General features: G+C 40.3%; 1 long non-coding RNA gene across 1 annotated transcript; it reads right to left on the bottom strand.

Annotated features, from left to right (window-relative positions):
• Window positions 1–14,744: 14,744 nt before the first annotated feature.
• Window positions 14,745–20,338, bottom strand: LOC143417037 (uncharacterized). Its single transcript, XR_013097257.1, has 3 exons — window positions 19,961–20,338; window positions 19,549–19,718; window positions 14,745–15,523 (listed from the first exon to the last, which is right to left on the bottom strand). It is a non-coding gene; the product is annotated as an uncharacterized LOC143417037 (long non-coding RNA).
• Between the last annotated feature and the right edge of the window lie 573 nt (window positions 20,339–20,911).

A 20,911-nucleotide genomic window follows, 5' to 3' on the forward strand; every position in this document is an offset into this window, starting at 1 on the left:
CGTAGCGTTTTCAGTGGGAGAAACATTTCGTCACTCATCCAAGTGACTTCAGTCTCAGCTAACTACAGGTCTTTTAAACAGTGTATTTGCATAATGACTGATAATAATGAAATGAAATAATAATGAAAACACTATGCTCAGATAATTGTTTTGGGCTGGAGATTTTGTGATTTTGTTTTGTTTATACCAATCTGTGTCTACACATGCATTTGAGAACTTATTTATCTTACACTTGATATGTCTGAGTCAGTTTTTTCTTGGGAAATGACAGAGCGATGAGGAACCTTCTTACAGTAAAATGATGTTTTAATTTAATGGGGAAAAATATCCTACCCTGCTCACATAATTTCCTTGGGGATTAATAAAGTAAAAAATCTTGCAAAACAAATATGAATCATACTAGATATCATTATGTATTACAGTGGGTGAGAGGTAGAACTCCCTACATGAGGTCACGGTGGGAATTACTACATGTTTGATGTGGCAGACTTTTGCCTCAAATGTCTTTTTAGCACAAAACTGGGATTTGTGTCTCCAAATATAACTGAACCAGGGACCTTTCACTTGCCAAGCAAATGTGTAAACTGCAACAGCTTAATAGTGCAGTAGAGCAGCTGAAAGTTGATTCTTAAGTTATTACTACTTTACTAAATATAGTATTATTTTCTTATAGTATCATTTTTCTTTAAAACTGGCAATTGTCCTCCCAAACACGTAGGAAAAACTCAGGTTGTATGAGTTGTACTTCTGTTTTGTGTGACTAGGTGGCAGAATTAGAACTTGCTGTACTTTTGTCAAAGAAAATCATGCATTATTAGAACTATAAGGTACAACAAAAGGCATTAACACACCCCAGAAGAGCTTCAGGCTTTTGAACTTAGCACTTGTAACCAGCTGGATGGCCCCTCTTCTCTTTAGTTCAGAGGTCATCCAAGTTTTCCAAAAGTAATTTCAAATTTCAATTTCTCTGACCTCAGAACAATTTTACATGAGTGATTATATCCATTATTATATCACTTTATTTTAAATATTTAAGTCTTCATAATTTTATGCTAAAGAACACTATTCTTAAATTCTTCCACCGTTGTAGACTTTCTTTTTTGTTGTGCTTTTTTGGGACCTCCTGGGTGAGTCATCAGTGCAGTCTTGGAGTAATTTTTGAAGGCTAGCTGCTTCTGGGAAAGTTCACCACTCTTCAAAGTTTTCTTCTTTTGTGGATAGTGACTCTCATTTAGTTTGGTGTGGAGTCCTAAAACTGTAAAAACTGCTTTGTAAACTTTTCCACACTTACATTTTCACATAGGTTTGTATAGCATTTTTTAAATCATGATTGAAATGAAGTAATGAGTTAAATGATTTAAAAAGTTTTGATTTCCTAATTTACTTTGCTTTAAGTGTGAAAAATATGCCAAAAAAAAGAGTAAGTGGCAAATACTTGTTCATAACTGTATATGTATTTGTGACAAAAATAAGTGGTCTTACCTGCTGTGGGGACCTCTTGTGAATAAGGGAGCGGCCAAAAGTGGGTTTGTTTTGTCATTTCTTAAATACAAGAGGGGAAAGACCTTGTAGGAATGAAAAATAGTACAGGGAGAGAAACAAGAATGTCTGTGTCAGGCAATGTAAAAATACACTGACATTATGTGGCCATCTGCTTAGCTAGTTATCAGTTTGTGTTTGATACAGAGTGACATATGGCTATTTACTGCCATCTGGTGTTAGTTATACAGAACTGCAAGTAAAGTCACTGTTGCGTTCTTGTTGTTGTTTTTCTGTTGACAAAAAACAGCTGTGGATATCTGTCTTTTTCATAGCCATTTTAGGATTTTTTTGTTACAGAAGGTCTCTCAAAGATTTAGACACCAAAGTGTCAAACTGACACTGACTGTCTCTTATTATTATTAACTGATTATTAACTGAACATACTTGAACTGATTGGCGCCATAGGCAAAAAACAGGGGGACCATCCAACCAGTGTTCAGCACCAACTATGCAGATATGAAAAATGAAAAATCCTCCAACGCTCACCCAACAATATTACATTTCCTATGATTTTTCATCTGATATATACTGCTTCATTTCCACGCATATAAAATGAATATTGTTGCACATTTAAAAAAAAAAAAACCTGCAAGTAGAGGGTGGACTAGTGGAGCGTGGTGCATTACTTCAATGTGACTCTTATGGCAGAGTCACAGGTTTTTTTTGCATATCAATATATTATTAACTAAAAATACACCTGTGAGAAATATTAATAGGTCATGTGGTTGAAACCAGGGATTGGATTCTTCATGATATAGACATATTTACTTTGTGTTATTTTCATGGTTAAACACCCCTGCGAGAATCAAAACAAGAAAGCTCATATTTGAATAAAACACGAGAACAGCTGTGATGACCTAAACTGCATTCCTTGATTTGTATACACATGGATCGTTGTTTGTTTCAAAGTTATTTGAATTATGAAAATGTTATGAAAAAACGAATATCATTTGCATGGCTTCATTCTAGCTGCATGATTAGCTGGTGGTGATCATTCGCAAAGTCCTTCTAAGAGCACATTTCAGCCATCTGGAAGCAAATCTTTGTGGTTGAGTTAAATTTCTACTATGCGTGTATTTTCATAACATTGCAGCTTTTCTAATCTCTTAATACAAAGTGCCGTCATGGACACACCTTGGCTCGTGTAACTGACAACACTGAACAAACGTCATGCTAATTGTTATCTGGTCTTATGGGAAAAGGGGAAAAGAAAGAAAATATAAAGGCCAACGTATTTTAACCGTGTAAAAAGATTCAAAGAACGAACTTGAATTGCAGCATGCAAAACTCTCCTGTACTCCTCCTTTTACCTATTACAAAAACACTCATTTTTTTTAAAGAGGTGGACATTCGAATCAGACATTTACAAGAGTGGCTGACAATAGGAGGAAGATCAGACTACTGACAAAGTGAGTCTTCTTCTTCTTTTTCCTCTTTTAGCTGATCACTTTAGTCACCACAGAGCAGACTCCTCAATCACACCAACACTGCATCGCTTCACACTAGTTACAAGGGAAAAGATCTTTAAAGATAAAAAATAAAATAAACAATATTGTCACAACTAAACAATTATAGAATATTTGTCTGTTTTTACATCATTAGGTTTTCATTCAAGACATAATTACCCCTTGGATGCACAACCTACCAATACCTACACTCTTCCACGAGTGGGGTCAAAAATGACCCCAAATAGAAACAATGCATTTTGCTATAAACTTGGTTGTTATTCTTCAAAATCTTTAAAACGAAGAGTTGTTATATTTTCATATTTGAGGTATTCCTCATAAAACATGTTTGTGACATGAGGCCCTTTACATTTTTATTTATTTTTTTCATTAATTTTAAGAAATTGCAGTTTTTGTATCAGTTGTATCACTTTTGTATGCTTGCTCTGCATATACTGCAGAAGCTGGGCCTTCCAACTGAAAGGCACAAGTTGTTCATCCACTGTAACACAATCACTGAGGATGAATTTCTGCCTGCAGTTGACCAGGAACAGGTCCCATATGTAGCAGAAAGCTGCGATGTGGTTTGTTTTCAGTCGGTAGGCTCTGGTTCTCTTGTCATCAAAGTGCAAGAAACTGTGAATATCTTCAAATCTTTGAATTGACATAGTGGCCTTGAACAATGGGTTATGCAGAGGACTTGTACATCCCAGTTCTTCTCACTTCCTTCAAGAATGGTCAATCAAATGAAGGTCAGGAGCTTATGTTTGTTTACATTTTTCCACTCTTTTCCAACGTCTTTGGCTACTCTTCGTGCCTCCATGTTTGTGCATGTCAGCACCTCTTCTATTATATTTTAAGACATGAACATCTTCCATGCATTTACTGGGAAGAAAGTACTAAACCCAGGTGCAAGCCCTGGCCGACTAATTCAGAATATTGTGGCTAGAGCAGTAAGAGGGGCTCATTCTGTTGGACTCAATATCCATTTCCTCTTCAGAGGACTCATCAGAGGACTCCTCTGTATCTGACTGGCCTTGTCCAGTGGGGGGGACAATAGTCTGGGTCCTCCATATCTGAGATGTGCGATTCTGAGTCAATGCCTCCGATGGGCTCTTCATCACATCCGTCCTGGATCATTTGTAGGGCCACAGGGATCCTAGCTGGCCTCATAGCAGCTATGTTACTTTAAATATAAAAAAACCTCAGAAAGGGCAATGTTTGAAATGCACAGGAAACTATAAATAGGGCTGCAAATAAATGGTCGAGCAGGTGCGCATTTGCTGTCAAAATAAAGATAAGAAGTTGGAACGCTTGTTTGTGTACATTAGATGTTCTGGAGGAGGACAGATATTTGTTCAGAACTCTTAAAGATGTCGAAGAAGCAAGCTCGGTAAGCAGTTACTTTGGTGTTCCTCCACCGCAAAAGAAGCGCGTATTCTTGGAATTTCTGGGAATTTCCTTTTATTTTGACATTGAATGCACACCTGCAGACCACTTATGTGCAGCCCTGACTTTAAATCATGTATGTTACTGTGTAAAAATTCATTCCTGATCCTTTAGAAGTGTAAGTGGGACAGTCAGAGTTGCTTCAGAATGAAAGTTCCATAGAAGATTCCACAGGAACTGCTTGGGGTCATTTTTGACTCCACTTGTGGAAGAGTGGGGTAGTGATACAAAAACTGCATTTTTTTTTTAATTAATGAAAAAATAAATAAAAAAGCAAATGGCCTCATGTTACAAACATATTTTTTGAGGAATACCTGGAATATGAATATATTACAACTTTACATTTTAAAGATTTTGAAGAAACACAACCCCACGGGTCATGAAACCGCAATTTCAAAAAGACTTTGGATGCTGAGTACACTGTAAAAAAACCAAAAAACAAAAAACAAACATATTTTATTCACAAAAGAGCCAGAAACCATAAGAAAAGTTTAAAGTTGGGGCTTGGCAGTGCTGCTGCCGTAGGCCCCGGTCTGGATGGGCCTTGGCTCCCTTGCCTTGGTGGTTACCAGAGGACGGGGGTGCCTACTGGGGTCAGCGGGGGAGCTGGCCCTAGGGAGGGGCATCCTCCCCTCCCTTCTTTTCCTCACCATCCCCTGCTACCTCCCTCTTCCCGCTCCACCACATCCACCCACACAGGTAGGGCCTTGGGGTGCGGGTGTGTCACCACGGTGCAGGGGAGACATTCCCCCCCCTCTATCCCCTTCTCGCCACCTGTGCCTCAATTTTATCTCACAACTTAGACATCCACATTACTTACACTCTCATAACACACACATATATATATAGGGCCTTGAGGGTGGGCACGTTAACGGCGTCCAGTGGACGGTCTGTGTACTTAAACCTACCTCTGGCGCTGGTGCCCACCTCTCAATTTTAAATCCATGTAGACATTGAGGGTTCTCGGGAGGGGCCGTGCTAACACCTGCTGCTCTCTGGCAGCAGCACCATGCTCTCCCTTGTTTTAAATGCACTTTAGAACAACACGCAGCAACACTACACATGAGCGGGAGGAGGGAGGTATGGGGTCTTCACACACCCCCGTTCTCTACTAGCCATCGGGGCGGGGGGGCTGGGAGGAGATGTTGGCTGTCCGATTGGCCTCCCTGCTGCTGCGGAGCCTGGGACGGTCTGCTTGCCTCCACCCCGGGGGGAAGAGTAACATCTCTTGGGTCTGGGTTCTGTTTCCCCCTCTGGGGGAGAGGGTACCTGGACCCGGGGTATAGAGTATGTTTGGGGAGTGTGATTGTGTGTACATGTCCATTTATGTCAATCCTTACGTTGGGTGAGTGCTGAGTGTTTTCATATGTGTGCATGAGGGTGGGAATGCATGTTTGTGTCTGTGTGTGCCTGTTTGTCTGTGTTTATATGTCAGGTTGGGTCTTACACTCCACCTCTCTGGGAACTCGCAGGCCCTCCAAGGCCTATCTCCCCTCACCACACTCCCTGCCGGTGACTGATGCCCTCAGGGGTCGGTGCATTGGTGGTTCTTGGTGTCCGGGGCTGGGCGCTCAGGTATGTACCAGCTCACTCCTGGTGGCTACTTGGCAGGGCCTGGCGCCTGTTGCTCGGTCAGGCCTCTTCCGGGTTGCGGGGGGGGCCTTCGGGCCTCCGGCCTCTGGGCCTGCGGCTCGGTTCACTCTGGCACAGCTGGCTGCCGGCAGAGCCGGTGGCACGCCGGTGCAGCCCCCTCTAGCTTCTGCTCGGTGGCTACTGGGTGACGCCTCGTCTGGGGATCCTCAGCCCTTCCCATGAGGGTGGCACGGATGCCCCTCCGGTGGTCCTCCTTGGGGTCTCGCACTCTGGGGCCTCTGGATGTCTGGAGCCTGGATCTCCTCCATACCTGCTTCACGCCCTGGGGGACGGGGCTATGGCTCGCTACATCCTCTTGCAGACCATTACATGGGGAAACCATTTGAATACAAGCACACTGATCCACACAGGTATGCACATGTGTGTTCACTGCTCGTAGACTTAAATTACACCTTTCTTGGCTGCTACTTCAAAGCACATTGTGCGCTGTCTGTCCTGCGTGCTGCACAACAACATTGAATATTTAGTATTTACTGCTGTTTACACTTAGCTAGATTAATGCGATGGTGTTGTGTTTAGTATGTTGCTTTGGGTTTTTTTTTTTTCGCTTGTTTTCTATTCTTCTTCTCTCAACAGGTGATCCAGGAGATTTTTTTCCTCCCCCCCTTTCTCACTGTCCCTCTCCCCTTCTGTTTTTCTTTTCCTTCCTCTTTCTCTCTCCCTTTCCTATCCCTCACTCATGTCTGTCCCATCTGTAACAACTGAAAATAAAATAAATAATAAAAACAAAGGTTGATCAAACGGACCAATACGGCAATGCCACGATGATCCATTTGGCAAAATAAATCCATTGGGTATCCTTGTTGGTCTTCAGACAACAATTCTGACGGCTAAAGAACCAAATGGGTCAGGCAAAAAAAAAAAGAAAGAAAAAAAGAAAGAAAAGTTTAAAGTGAGACAATTTGTATTCTCATGAAAAATATTAAAAGTTAAATGGTAGTGAAAATAATATAACGAGACCATCTTAGACAGGCATATTTTCACCAATCTGGAAAAAACTGCATATACAATTTGTTGAAGAATACTGTTTCTCAATGTGAAATTGCAAAGTCTTTAAGTATCTTGTGTGATGTACATAATATCATTAAAGAAACTGTGAAATTTTGAATTAATTGATCAAGGTCAAAAATCTATATTGGAAAATTAGGACAAGGCCATGTGTTCCTGCCATCAAATTCAAAATCAGCTTATTTTGTTTTTACAGTAGTACATTTTCTCAGTTTGACATTTGATATGATTTTATGTTGTATATGTGATTGTTATTTTATATTTTCTTCCAGATGTCAGTAATCTCATCCACCTTCAATGACTTTCTTTCCTTGATCAGCTATTCTCTCCCTTTGAAAATACAGTGTCTCATCTACAGACCAAGGTCCCTTATTTTCATCTCCTTCAGCATCACCATTATCCTCCTCCTCCTATGCACACTTATCCTCTAATATGTTCTGCAACAGTGGTGGAGAGGGCACTCTGTCTTCTCAGCATTAACAGCAAGTCAGTCAGACAGTTTCACATACCACATAGTCACTATGGAACTAATTTATAGTTTTGGATGTATCCTCATCTGTTTCGCTAACTACAACCAAGATTTAAATATACTGTTAGTGGGGGCCTTATGTATTTGTCCAACTGGTTTGGAGAGACTTCACATCTTGACCTATGTGAAGCGTTACTTGGCTGTTGGTCATCCCATCACGTGACTGAGAAATGAAAGAGGAATCAGAATGAGAAATATATCTAGTGACTGTGCTTGGCTGCTTTCTATGTTTGGGGCAGGTTTGTCAATGAAAGAAGACATCTTTTTCATTGTGTACTTCTGCCTCCATATAATATCAATAATAACTATATCTTTCTGCAGTCTTTGTGTACTCTGTATTTTGATCCGTCCTGGCCCAGGGGAACAGGGACAGGGTTGACCAGTCAAAGCAGAGGGCATTCTACACTACTGTGGTCCTGCTGGTTGTTCTGGTATTGAGGTTTGCCAGGACTGTGATTTGGGGATGTGCTCAATAATTCAGAGGGAAATTATTGTCTGATTATGAAATGTTTTTTTCTAAGGGTACATTTTGCCAGCAGTCTGGTGTAACGTTTGCTTTTTCTACACAGAACAGGAAAATTAACATCTTGTTCAAACAAAACAGCAACAAAAAATAAAGTCAGTGAGGGTAAACGCTATTTAATCATTCAAGCTAAAGCTACAATGTTACAATTAGATTACAAGGTGAGGGTCAACTTAAACTATTGGTCCCTCATTTGTTATATATTTTATTTTGACACTGAGAGTGGAAAGGTATAAATGATTTGATGTGTAAGATCTGTTTTTGTGTTGATATTTGCATTCTTAATTTAAATTATTGCAAATTATGTTTCATAATATCGGTTTGATACAGACAGTACAACAAACTGTTCTATTTCGGGCTTCCGTCCACACTGAGATGGCGTTTTTGTTCAAGAAAAATGGAGCTTTTTGAAAATGCTCTCCAAAGTGGATAAATTTGAAAATGCTGCTTTCACGTTGCAGTGTGGACTGCGAAAACAGAGGCTTTCGAAAATGATGACACATTTTAGTCATATGATGCAGTCATGTGACCATGTGACCAATTCAGCTAAGATGGCGGATGGAATTGTACAGCAGTTGTTTTGGTTTTTCCCATTTTTCACAGCCCTATTAAAGATTAATATCAGTTTGTACATGCTCCAGATAGCTTTTCTTCAAGACGGAATGTTAATTTCAGCGTATTTGTTTTGGTATGTCTCCCAGTCTATATTCTCGCTTGCTTTTGCAACTTTGTACCCTTGTGTTAGTCACAGCAACATCTCCACCTCATTGGCAATCCATTTGAAAAACTTTGTGCTTTTCCTCAACATTTTGGCGTTTCAAAAAGCTTGAAAGTAAATAAACAGCAGATGGAAATGAGGCAGGTCAGATCGTCTTACGTTTCATGCATGTGCAATACAGGAATGAAAGCTGTTATTCTTGGTGGACAGCCAAAGAATATAAATTCAGATAAATTTTAAAGCATACTGTGCGAGCCATACATGGGGAGCAACCTATTCTACAGTTTTCACAATAGACATGCTGGCATTGTTAATGTCTGTAGGGAAATTTTGCCATCACTTTCTCTGATGACCAAAGCATAGAACATTTCTCAAATACTAAATCTGAGTGGATATTTCCATTAACAGACGAAAAAAAAAAGTTTCCATCAAGTGCCTTCATCTCACACTCAAAGACACCGCAGCAGTCAGAGATTCACATAAGATGCCTTTGAGCCCATACATCTGCCTGAGAAACAAAGGAAAAAAGAATCTCCTCATGAGCATTTTTGTGATTTCCTTCCTCTTTGGAATTAAAAGAGACCACCCAGACACATGAGATATCATTGGAAAGCCCAGTATGCCTGTTTAGTACATCAGGACTTAGTAACTTAGTAACTCAAATATGTTAAAAAGATATAGACCAAAAACCAAGGTCTATCACAGAGGACATAGCTGAATAGGCTAGTTTGCAGGGGTTGTTAAGTGTGTAAAAAGATTAAGTGGGAGAATTTGTTTGGAAACATGCAAAACTCCTTGGTAGTCCTCCATCTGTTACGCAAACACCCGCATTAATGTTTCCCATGAGATTCCTCATATTTGGATTAGCTTACAGCAGTCTCTCACAGTACAAGGCGATCAAACAACTGACCAGGTGAGTATACTTTAAAACCTCTATTACATATTTAAGCTGTTATTGTCCCTCATATACCATCATCTATTTTATTTTATTTCATCTATATCATCGTCTATTTGACTGTCAGGCTAAACAAAAGTCCACTTGAGTTCACAAATTATGAATTTACGTTGAAACACACTGACTACGTTTTAATATCATTATTTATCATTCACTCCTTGTAAAGTGCATCAGTGTATCATAAGCAAATTTAATAAATTGAATATATTTATGGAAAAAATACAGTTTGGTTAATAGATGAAGAACCACTCTTCTTGAATAGATGGATATGTAACTCATGTAGCAAAGGCATTTCATGTCTGTCTTTTTCTTTTTCAGACATGCCAGTGAATGATTCCTCTTTCAGCACCTCTATCCCTTTAAGCACACTGTGTCTCCTCTCCAGACCAAGCTCTTATATTTTCATCTCATATAGTATCACCAAAATTGTACTCCTCCTCCCTCTCTACATTGTCATTCTCTGCTATCGCCTCCAACAATGGTGGAAAAAGCGCTCCACCTCCTCAGCAACAACAGTGAGTCCCTCAGACAGCTTCATCTACCACATGGCGACCATGGAGCTGATTGGTATTATTGGGTGTCTCATCTGCTGTTTTGGAATCTACAAGCAAGATTTAATAATATTACTAGTAGGAACATTTATTAATTATTTTCGCTGGTATGGACAGACTTTCTTTCACATCCTGGCATGTTTGGAGCGCTACCTAGCTGTTGTTTATCCCATCGTCTACTTGGACCTGAAAAATGAAAGAGGGATCAGAATGAGGAATACCACTATTGGCTGTGTCTGGGTGCTTTGTGTTGCTGGGGCAGGTTCAGTGATGAAAGAAAACATTTTCATCATTGTTCACCTCTGCTTAAATATATTGTCCATAATCCCCATCTCCTTCTGTAGTCTTTCTGTTCTCTGTGTTTTGACTCGTCCAGGCCCAGGAGAAAGGGGGACGGATAAGACTGACCAATCAAAGCGGAGAGCATTTTACACCATTTTGTACATACTGGGAATGCTGCTGTTGAAGTTTGCATCTAGTGTGCTTTGGACTGTAATCTATGGTTTTGGAGGGAGTAATTGTGTAATAATGACAAGCTTTGTCTGGTTACATTTTCTCTTTAGTATAGTGTTACATGTACTACTTTTGAAAAGACTGGGAAACTCTGTATTTTGCAAAAACAACATCCACTGAGAATAGCAGCTAGTTTTGCGTTGATAGGATCAATATAAACAAAGGTACAAACAAATCACTGAAGCATGTTGTGCTTAGACTAGTAAGCAATTGCACAAAGTAATTAAAAATAAAGTAAAAATCTGATTTTTAGGTAGCAAATCAATGCCGCTATTAGCATTTGCTTTCTTGTAGTCTGTGTCCTGAGCACAAATTACAAAGGAAGAATAACTGAAGGCAGAAAAAGAAGAAGCTGTAGATAGGTGGTTATAAATCAAATTAGTATATTATATTTATAAATAAATATCCAACATAAGTTGTATCCATTTCACATTTGTTTCTTATTTTCTCAGCACATAAAAATTTTATCTTTGATGAAAGAAGTTTCATGTAAAAAGCACAGCACAGAAAACATGTTTCAAAAAATAATGATTAAACATATAGTCATTTTTTTGCAATTAACGTGGTTTTTGATCAATTATTTTCACTTTAAAGCATAGTAAAGGTGTATCTTAACTCTTGTTTTCAAACTATAGAAAAATATAGAAAATATTTTGTTACAAATTTTTTTGTTTATACTTCCTTTCGGCTAACAGAACCAGGGTGAGTGAAGACCTCAAACCTCCCTACGCCTGCTCATATGTAGTGTTGCTATGTGCTGTTTTAAAGTGCATTTAAAACTCAGGAGAGCATGGTACTTGCTTCCTCTCAGAGAACAGCACGGCTCCTCCCGAAAACCCTTAGTGTCTAAATGCATTTAAAATTGAGGGTAGGGCACCAGCGCCAGAGGTGGGTTGGAGTACACCGACAATCCTCTGGATGCTGTAAAACGTGCCCACCCCCAAGGCCCTATATGTATGTGTTATGTGAAAGTGTGAGTAATGTGGATGTCTAGGTGGCAGAATAAAATTGAGGCACAGGCGGCCAGAAGGGGACAGAGGGGGGCTGCCTCACCTGCACCCCAAGCCCTGCGTGTGTGGGTGGGTGTGGTAGAGCGGGAATAGGGAGGCAGCTGAGGATGGGGAGGGAAGAAAGAGAGGGGCAAGTGGCCCCTCCCTGGGGCCAGCTCCCCCGCTGACCCCAGTAGGCACCCCCACACTCTGGAACCCACCAGGGCCCAGGGGGCCCAGGCCCATCCGGACCGGGGCCCGCAGCAGCAGCACCGCCCAGCCCCACAGAGTCCGGGGCAGCCCACCTGACTCCACCCCAGAGAAAACTGCACCCACCCCATCATCCAATCATCTCCCAAACTACACAAGACAATAGACACCCAGGTTGGCTAGGAGGAGAAGTTGGCCGTCCGACTGGGGTCTGGAATGTGGGGCCTCCCTGCTGCTGTGGAGTTGGGGCGGTCTGCTTCTCCCCACCCCAGGGAAAAGGGTAACACCACCTGGGTCTGGGTGCAGTTTCCCCCTCCAGGGGCAAGGGTACCTAGACCCGGGGCTTAGAGTACGCTTGGGGAGTGTGATTGTGTGTACAGTGTCTCTCTATGTCTGTCTCTACGTTGGGTGAGTGTTGAGTAATTGCATATGAGAGCATGAGGGTGGGAATGGATGTTTGTATCTGTGTGTGCCTGTTTGTCTGTGTCCATATGTCAGGTCGGGTATCAGACGTCACCTCTCAGGGGACATCCCAGGTCCTCCAAGGTATGGAGGCCTATCTCCCCCACCACTTCCCTTGCCAGTGGCAGACGCCCTCAGACGCCCTCTGTGTCCAGGGATGGGCCTCCTTGGTGGCTGCTTATCGGGGCCTGGAGCCTGGGGCTCGCTTGGCTACTTCGGGGGTGGTGTGCCCTCAGCCTCTCGGCCTGGGGCTCGGTCACTCTGGCACAGCTGGCTGCCGGCGGAGCTCACGGGCACGTCACTGCAACCCCCCTTCTCCCTTTTCTTTTCCTCATTCAAGTCTGTCCCATATCTAGCAAGTGAAAATAAAAAATAAATAAAATAAACAATATAAGGTGAATCAAATAGACCATTACGGCAAGGCTCACATTTAGACAATAATTCTGATGGCAAAAGAACCAAACAGGACAGGCAAAAAAAAAAAAAAAAAAATGGAAGGCCTTCAGCAACTTGACGAATGGCAACATGGATATCCTGTTCCCAGTGATTATGAATCTTTGCCGTTCATCCTCTAGGGGTCAGATTTCGGATGAGGACACGATCGCCAGGATATAACACAGAGCTTCTCACTTTCCCATCATAATGTTTTTTCACTTCTGTCTGTTGACTTCCTTGCATTCTCCCGCACTATGTCACATTCCTCTTGGATTTCTCGTGTCTATTTCTCTGTGCAGGTCCGGTGGTCTGTTTTCCATGTCTCAGAGGTGAGACCAAAAAGTAGATCAGTAAGTAACCTTGGGGACCTCCAAAAGTTGATTCTGTTCATCTGGACGTCACTTTTTGTGGGAGAAACGCTTCGTCACTAATCCAAGTGACTTCTTCAGTCTCAGCTGACTGCAGGTTTCTACAATCTTATAAACAGTACATTTGCATAATGACTGAAACCAGCCCACTGAAGGAACAATGGGCTGGGAGGTCAGTTCCTTAATCTTAATTATGCAAAGTCTCATGACCATTGATCAACAACCACTGATCAAAGCCCACTGATCAATGGCCATGAGTACCATCCACAGAGAGTTGGGGAATTAAAAAGCCAGTACGCATGTTGGAGAACTAAATATATGAGCCAAGAAAGATTCTTCTGCTAATTAATTATCTTAGTTTTTTCTGGGAAATTCTGTATGCTTTTGATATCAATTTTCTTCTTCACTGAATAATCACAATTAATGCAGTGATGCACTATTGTATTTAACCATGACTAAACACCCTATATGACTAAACAGAAATATCTGTTACACTATGTGTTTGTTGAACTATATCACTTGGAAATTCATGCTGATATGTTAGTCTTTAGAAAGCAAACCTCCTACCTTATATTCTCTACTAGAAACAAAATAAAACCTCTTTTTTAATTAAAACAAAAAAGCAAATCAGGTAACTCACACATTAGTTGTTTATATTTAAGTCATTTGAAATATTGTAGGCATGACAGATAAGAGGAATCACGTTTTCATGGTTTGTGTTTAGGTGAGAGGTAAGAAAATTTGATTTTAATACAGATTTACGTTCATGAAATGATTTGTGTTTCACTTGTGAAGTATAAGTTGTGTGTTAACATATCAAAGAAAAATCTCATTGTAATCTCTTATGGTTATAATAATCTCTGAGCCAAGGGGGGAAATGCTGACGCTCTGGTCAGCTTGGAAGTGGAGAGAACAATGAGAAAATTTTCCTACAGAAATGAACCATGAAAAAAAAACAAGACCAAATTAAGCATACATACATAATGCATCCGTCATAACATTCTCTGAACCCTTAAGGCTGTTAAAACAAGCACCATCTATTTCATCACAAGTTGATTTGGATTCTGTAAAAAACACAAAACTGTTGGAGGAATCTGGTTAGTGTACACTACCACATTAAGGAAGTGACTGCAAAATAACATAGTTGAACTGGAAAGAATTACATTTCTGGGAGAAGCAGTACATAGTAGTTATAGTATTAGAAGTAATAAGTCTAATAATAGATCTTGGGTCCCTGGGTCATGCTCTGGTGTCCATGAAAGAGGAGCGAGCATTATTAACATTCACCTAATGAAAAATACAAAAAATTAAAAAACATTCAAAACATCACAGCTTGCTTTGCAACATGCAAAACCTCCTTCCTCCTCCCACATGTGATATGAACACTCACTAATGATTTAAAGTGCTGTATAAAGTGCAGATATCAGTTTACCACACATTCTAACACCATAGAAGGAAGATTGGAAATAAGCACTACTGAAAAGGTGGGTGTCCTTTAACACTTGTTAAACTATTTGTTTGCTTTTGGATGTTTTCTGTTTGTGTTCATGTGAGTACTGTTTAATCTGACATATTTCTTTTTAGTCAAAATTAAAAAATGCAGATCCAATCAAAGAAAGACACGTAAAAAAAGCTGCAATTGCTGCAGATTTTTTTCTTTATACTGACTGAAATTGACTTGAACTGTGTAGATATAAGAGCAATTTAGAAAATAGTGTTGTTTTGTTATCAAAAAATGTATTTGAAGGTTGTACATACTTTACTGAAAACATCAATATGTCATTTTTGCTTCTTTTCTTTCAGGACAAATACACGTACAGCTGATGTAATATTAACATTTTATTCATCTGATTATCTTCTAGATGTCAGTAAACTCTTCCTCTTCCAGTGACTCCACTTTTCTTCACCCAAACCTTTCTTCCATTAACGCCCACATTCCAGTTGACCTTGAATGCCTCATGTCAGAACCAGGCTCTCTCATCTTCACCACATTCAGCATCACAAATTTGTTCCTCCTCCTCCCTCTCTGCATCTTCATCCTCTACCATGGCTTCCAAGAATGGCGTAAGAAGTGCTCCCCCTCTACGATAAGCCACTCTGACAGCTTCACCTACCACCTGGTCATCATGAAGTTGGTCGGCATCTCAGGGAATATCCTCAGCTGCTGTGGTATCTACAAGAAAAATTTGAACATGTTAGAAGTAGGGGACACTCTTTTTACTTTGACGTGGCACGGAGAGAATTACTTTCACACCCTGACCTGCGTGGAGCACTATCTGGCTGTTATTCACCCCATAACTTATGTGAGCCTGAAAAACCAAAGAGGGATCAGAATCCGAAACATAAGCATTGGCTGTATTTGGCTGTTTTGCTTTATAGGTATAGGCTGGGTGACGAATAATAATGCCTTTCTCTTTTTGGATTTTTGCCATTTGATACTATTGCTGATGGTTGTCTCCTTCTGCAGCCTTTCTGTTCTTTGTGGTTTGATTCATTCAGGACCAAGAAAACACGGTGGAGGCTTTGACCAGTCAAAGCAGAGAGCATGTTACACCATTACGGCTGTACTTGTGCTGCTGGTATTAAGGTTTTGCTGGGGCCTGGTTTGGGCTGTACAATTCATTTCAAGAGAAAATGTTAATTGTGTTACATTGGGATGCGAAGCCTGGTTTAATCTGCCAAGCAGTCTGGTGTTACCACTGCTATTTCTACACAGAAATGGTAAATTTGTGAGCTGTATAAGCAACAATCACTAAAAATTCTTCTTAATGTCATCAAACAGATTCGAAGACAATACGTTTTTAGGGGTAAGAGATGAATTGGGTCGTGTGATTAAAGAGTGATGTATGAAGGTGTATTTATGCTGAGATAAAGGGGCCTGTTTATATTAATGTGGCCATCATTGTATTCATCTTTTGACGGCAGAGGAAAAATCACATTTGCTACTAACTTAGAATAAATATAATCTCGCTTGCAGAAAATTTCACGCTAAATCTACTGGCAGTTTAGTAACATAAAATTATTCGATTACAGTATAAACCTGCCTACTCTTTATCATATATAGCTCATATAAACATTATGCAAACCTTATAGTCGAACACCATCAGCTTTTGATTTGTCGACTTTGTGTTTCCACTGTTATTACTGTAAAATATATACCTGTATCCTAGAATAAACATTGTTACAGTGCAACATGTTTAAAGTTTTTAAAATGTTGTACTCCAAAGTAAAGAGAACAACGCACAAATGCTGGTGCTGATTCTTTTTTTTTTTTTTCTTTTACTTTTGCCGCTCCATTGGCCAGGTCTCTCTTGGAATGAGACTTTTCACCTGGATAAATAAAGGATAATAATAATAATAATAATCATCATCATCATCATCATCATCATCATCATCATAGTAATAAATTATGTAAAATACTACCAACACTACTCAGCGCTATTTTTTAACACTTACACCAGTGTAGAATATTGTTGATACTGCTCAGTGTTAGTCAGTTACTCTATAACTTGGTAGTGTTAAAATAATACTGTCATGGTCCTGGGCCATGTTGGCCCAGTGTTCTTAGTTTTCTTGTATGTTTGTATTTTGTTCCCTATTTAGGCCATGTTTCCTGAGTTGCCCTGTTGTGTTGTTCCCTAAGTGTTTTCCCTTCATGGCTTTTACCCCCTGTGTGCCCCTCTGTGTATCTGTGAGCCCTCGTCTCTCCTTATGTTTTATTCCATGTTTCCCCTGCCCGTTATGTCTAAGTTCTCCCTGTGCTCTCTCTCCCCCCGTTGTGCCCTCTGTGTATTTATGAGCCCTCGTCTCCCTTTGTGGTTGTTCCATGTTTCCCCAGTCCGTTATGTCTGTGTTTTCCCCGTGCGCTCTCTCCTCCTGTCTGAACCTCTGTACTTCCTCTTTTACTTTGCCCGTCTCCCGCCAGTGTGGTGTTCACTCCTGCCGTGTCTTGTTATGATTATCAGTGTCACCTGTGTTCCCCGTGTGCTCCCACTTCCCTCGTTAACCCTCTGTGTATTTATGTCTGCGTCTCCCTCAGTTCTGTGTCGCGTTCTCCCTCATGCTGCGTGGATTTCCCTGTGTTCCTTGGTGAGCTTTATGTTAGTTTTTCCCCAGTCTAGTTTTGTATCGCCTATCATCTTCTGTTAAGCAATAAAGCTGCCTTTTGAGTTCATCCCTTGAGTCGGTGAGTTTTTGCGATTGGGTCCTCATCCTGCCTGCCACACAGCCGTATCATGACAAATACAAGGTCATTGTTAGAAAATATGAACTTTCAAAGGTTTAAATTTAACACTCAGTGTCTATTTAACACTGGTGATTTTGCAGCATAGATTGAACTACAGCATCAGAACATACAACAATATTTCCCTGTACTTTCAGTCTGCTTTTTCTGGCATATCCTGAACAGTACTTATTTCATTGTAAAATCATACAGAACCCAAAAGAGGCTACACTGCATTGTTCACACAAATCCAAATGATCCACATCAATCAATCCAATTTTAGCATAATTAACCATCACAAGTTTTTTGATTGCATATAAACATCACAGTCAGTCGGTCAGTCCTTTCTCATCAGTGTCCTAAATTAGGTTGTTGGACTTAAGGTACAAGATTTTGCACACATGATGCAGAGTTTATCAAGTCACAGAGGTCAACTTAGTAAGAAAAGAAAAGCTAATTCATTATTTTAATAGTTTTCTGTTAATATTTTATTCCTTAATTCATATCAAAAGTAGTTCACTAGATATATCAAGGTGTACATTACATCTTTTTTATGCATGCATATTTTTACAGCATCATTACTTTATTTCTCAAAACAGACTGGTGACATGCTCATGACCCTGAAAGCAACAAATGCTAATTAATTATAAGGATACAGTAAGTTAACAAAACATAATACACGCATGGATGGCAAGAGGAGATCTTCTCTCCACCACAAATCGTTTGTTTGAGATAAGGGACAAGTTTAGCATTTCAGACTCTTTTTTTTTTTTTTTTTTTTTTTCCCCAATATATATTTTTGGCCTCTTTCCAGCATTATTAGACAGATACAGAGACGACTGACAGGAAAGCAGAGGGAAAGACATGTAGCAGAAGGCCTCAGAGTGGACTGAAACCAGGGCTGGCCACGCTCAGCCAAGATGAGTATGACTCAGAAATGGATGATTTTATTGATGATGGAGGTGAGGTGCAGGAGGAAATTTCTAAGCACATTAAGGAAATCGTTTCCTCAGTCGGGTTGCCTGCTCACCCGACTGAGCTAAATCAGCACGATGCACTTCAGAATTTTCAAGTAGTGATGTAATGATACTAATTATTTCAAACTGATACAATATCGATACTTGGATCTGAGTACTTGCCGATACTGAGTACAAAAACCGATACTTCTACCATACACACAAAAAATGCAACGAATTGGAGGACAGGTTTTATTTTATTCTCTGTCGATAAAGAATAAAATATTAATAAAAATGACCACAAAAATAACATTTCGAGTAAAATATAAACACTTCCGTAAAATTATCGCAGAGTGTCTACATTGTAACCAGACAAACAAAATAACTAAAGTATTTTCCACTGTCTCCAGCTTTCAGAGAAACATAACGTTAATGAACCTATTGCAGAGTATCCACATTATAAAAAAAATAATAATAGTGAACTATTTGTGACTCTCTCCAGCTTTCAGATTGAAAAATAAACACTTCTGTTCAGAATAAATTAAATACAAATTAGGTTTCAGAATAAAATAAACACTTTTGTTAAATTATTGCAGAATGTCCATATTGTATCCAAACAAAATATCAGTAAACTATTTGGCACTGTCTATAGCTTTCAGATTCACATAAGATTAATGAAGTTATGCATGTGTTTTTCTACCTCTTCAGTCAGCAAGCAATGGTGTGACCTCTGAACTAAGCTGTTTTGGGGAAAGTGAGAGGCAGGTTCTTGTTGATGAAAAGAATCATGCCTGCATGATCATATATGACTCTATTTCTGCTTTCATTCACAATGTGTGACACTGAGCTGAACATCCTTTTACTATCAACACTTGTGCACGGTGCTGAAAGGTATCTGCCCGCCAGTTTAGCCAGGTCTGGGAACCGCACTTTATTAACCAACCAGTATTTTAGTGGTTTGTCTTGTTGTAAAATTGTGGCCTTTCCAAAATATGTTTCTAACTCTACAATGGAACCTACCGCAGCTCTGCCCACCGATGCTGATGCCTGCTCATCTGCAATTTCATCAAACATGCTGTCCAGACTAGTAGTGGGCTGGTCACTGCATGTTTTTCTTGAAGGTGGTTCATTCAGGTCATGATCCTCCTGCTAGTTTCAGCACCTCTTTGACATTTGCAGCAGTTGTGGTGCTGGAGAAAAAAAACGATTTTTGTATTTAAAACAGAGAAAGAAAAAAGTTAGCTGACAATAGGTTTGCTTACCTTCTTCTTTGCAGTCACACACAGTTACATACACAGTCATATTCACACATACAGTCACAGAGAGACACAGTTAAATACACAGTCATATTCACACACAGAGTCATATTCACACACAGTCAAACAGTTAGAGTCACACACAGCCAAAGTTACACACACAGGCATACACTCACCTGGGATCGAGAAGCATGGCGATGCTATAGAGTGGGTTTTCTTCCACGTCAGTGAACCGCGTCCTGACAGCTGCAGCCAAGGTTCCCGTCATTGCTTTAATCTCACGGTCCTCATCAGTCTCCCTTGTTAGAAATCTGTGGAGCACAGTGACTGCTGGAATAACATCTGCAGCCATGGCATCTGAAGAGCTGAATTTTCGAGTTTACTCCTCAAATCGACCCAGAACAAATATCACCTTCTCCAGCAGTGTCCACTGGTGAGCCATGAGCCTATCAGGAAGTCCATATTCAGACACGAATATTCTCAGAGCCCGTTTCTGTTCGATCAATGACTGTATCATATGAAAGGTGCTGTTCCAGCGGGTCTAAACTTCTTGCTGGAGCCTCTTCGCAGGCTGGTTGACCTGTAATTGAATGTCCTTGAGACAGGAGCTGGCCAGAGCAGAATGTTTAAAATGTCCATTTATTTTGCAGCCAACTGCCATCGCATCAGCAACACTCCTCTGTGACAGAAGGCCCTCATGAACAACCAGCTGGAGAGTGTGAGCAGTACAAGGTAGGCTTGGCAGCTCAGCATCACTCATGGCCATTATCATATGTCTTGCATTATCCCAAAGTACAATGTGGACAGACGTCTTCGTTTCAGTATATCCCAGGTCTGAAGCTTGCTATTGAAAGCAGCTGCGATGGTTGGGCTGGTGTGCGAGCCCCTGAATGACTTTGCATGTAGTGTGACTTGATAACAAACAAACTCATCAATCCACTGCGCCTTTAAACTGAGGAGTGACATCGGGCACACACTGCTTGTCCAAATGTCTGTAGTGAAACTTAGGCTGAAACTTCCTGCATGAGGTTATGCACATGTTTTTCTACCTCTTCAAAACGTTTTGGCACCATTATGTCTGTGATGTATAGGGCTTTGGAGTTGATGTCATGCCGCAATGTATTGTG

The sequence above is a fragment of the Maylandia zebra genome, linkage group LG3 (assembly GCF_041146795.1).
Source record: "Maylandia zebra isolate NMK-2024a linkage group LG3, Mzebra_GT3a, whole genome shotgun sequence".
Classification (NCBI taxonomy): Eukaryota; Metazoa; Chordata; class Actinopteri; order Cichliformes; family Cichlidae; genus Maylandia; species Maylandia zebra.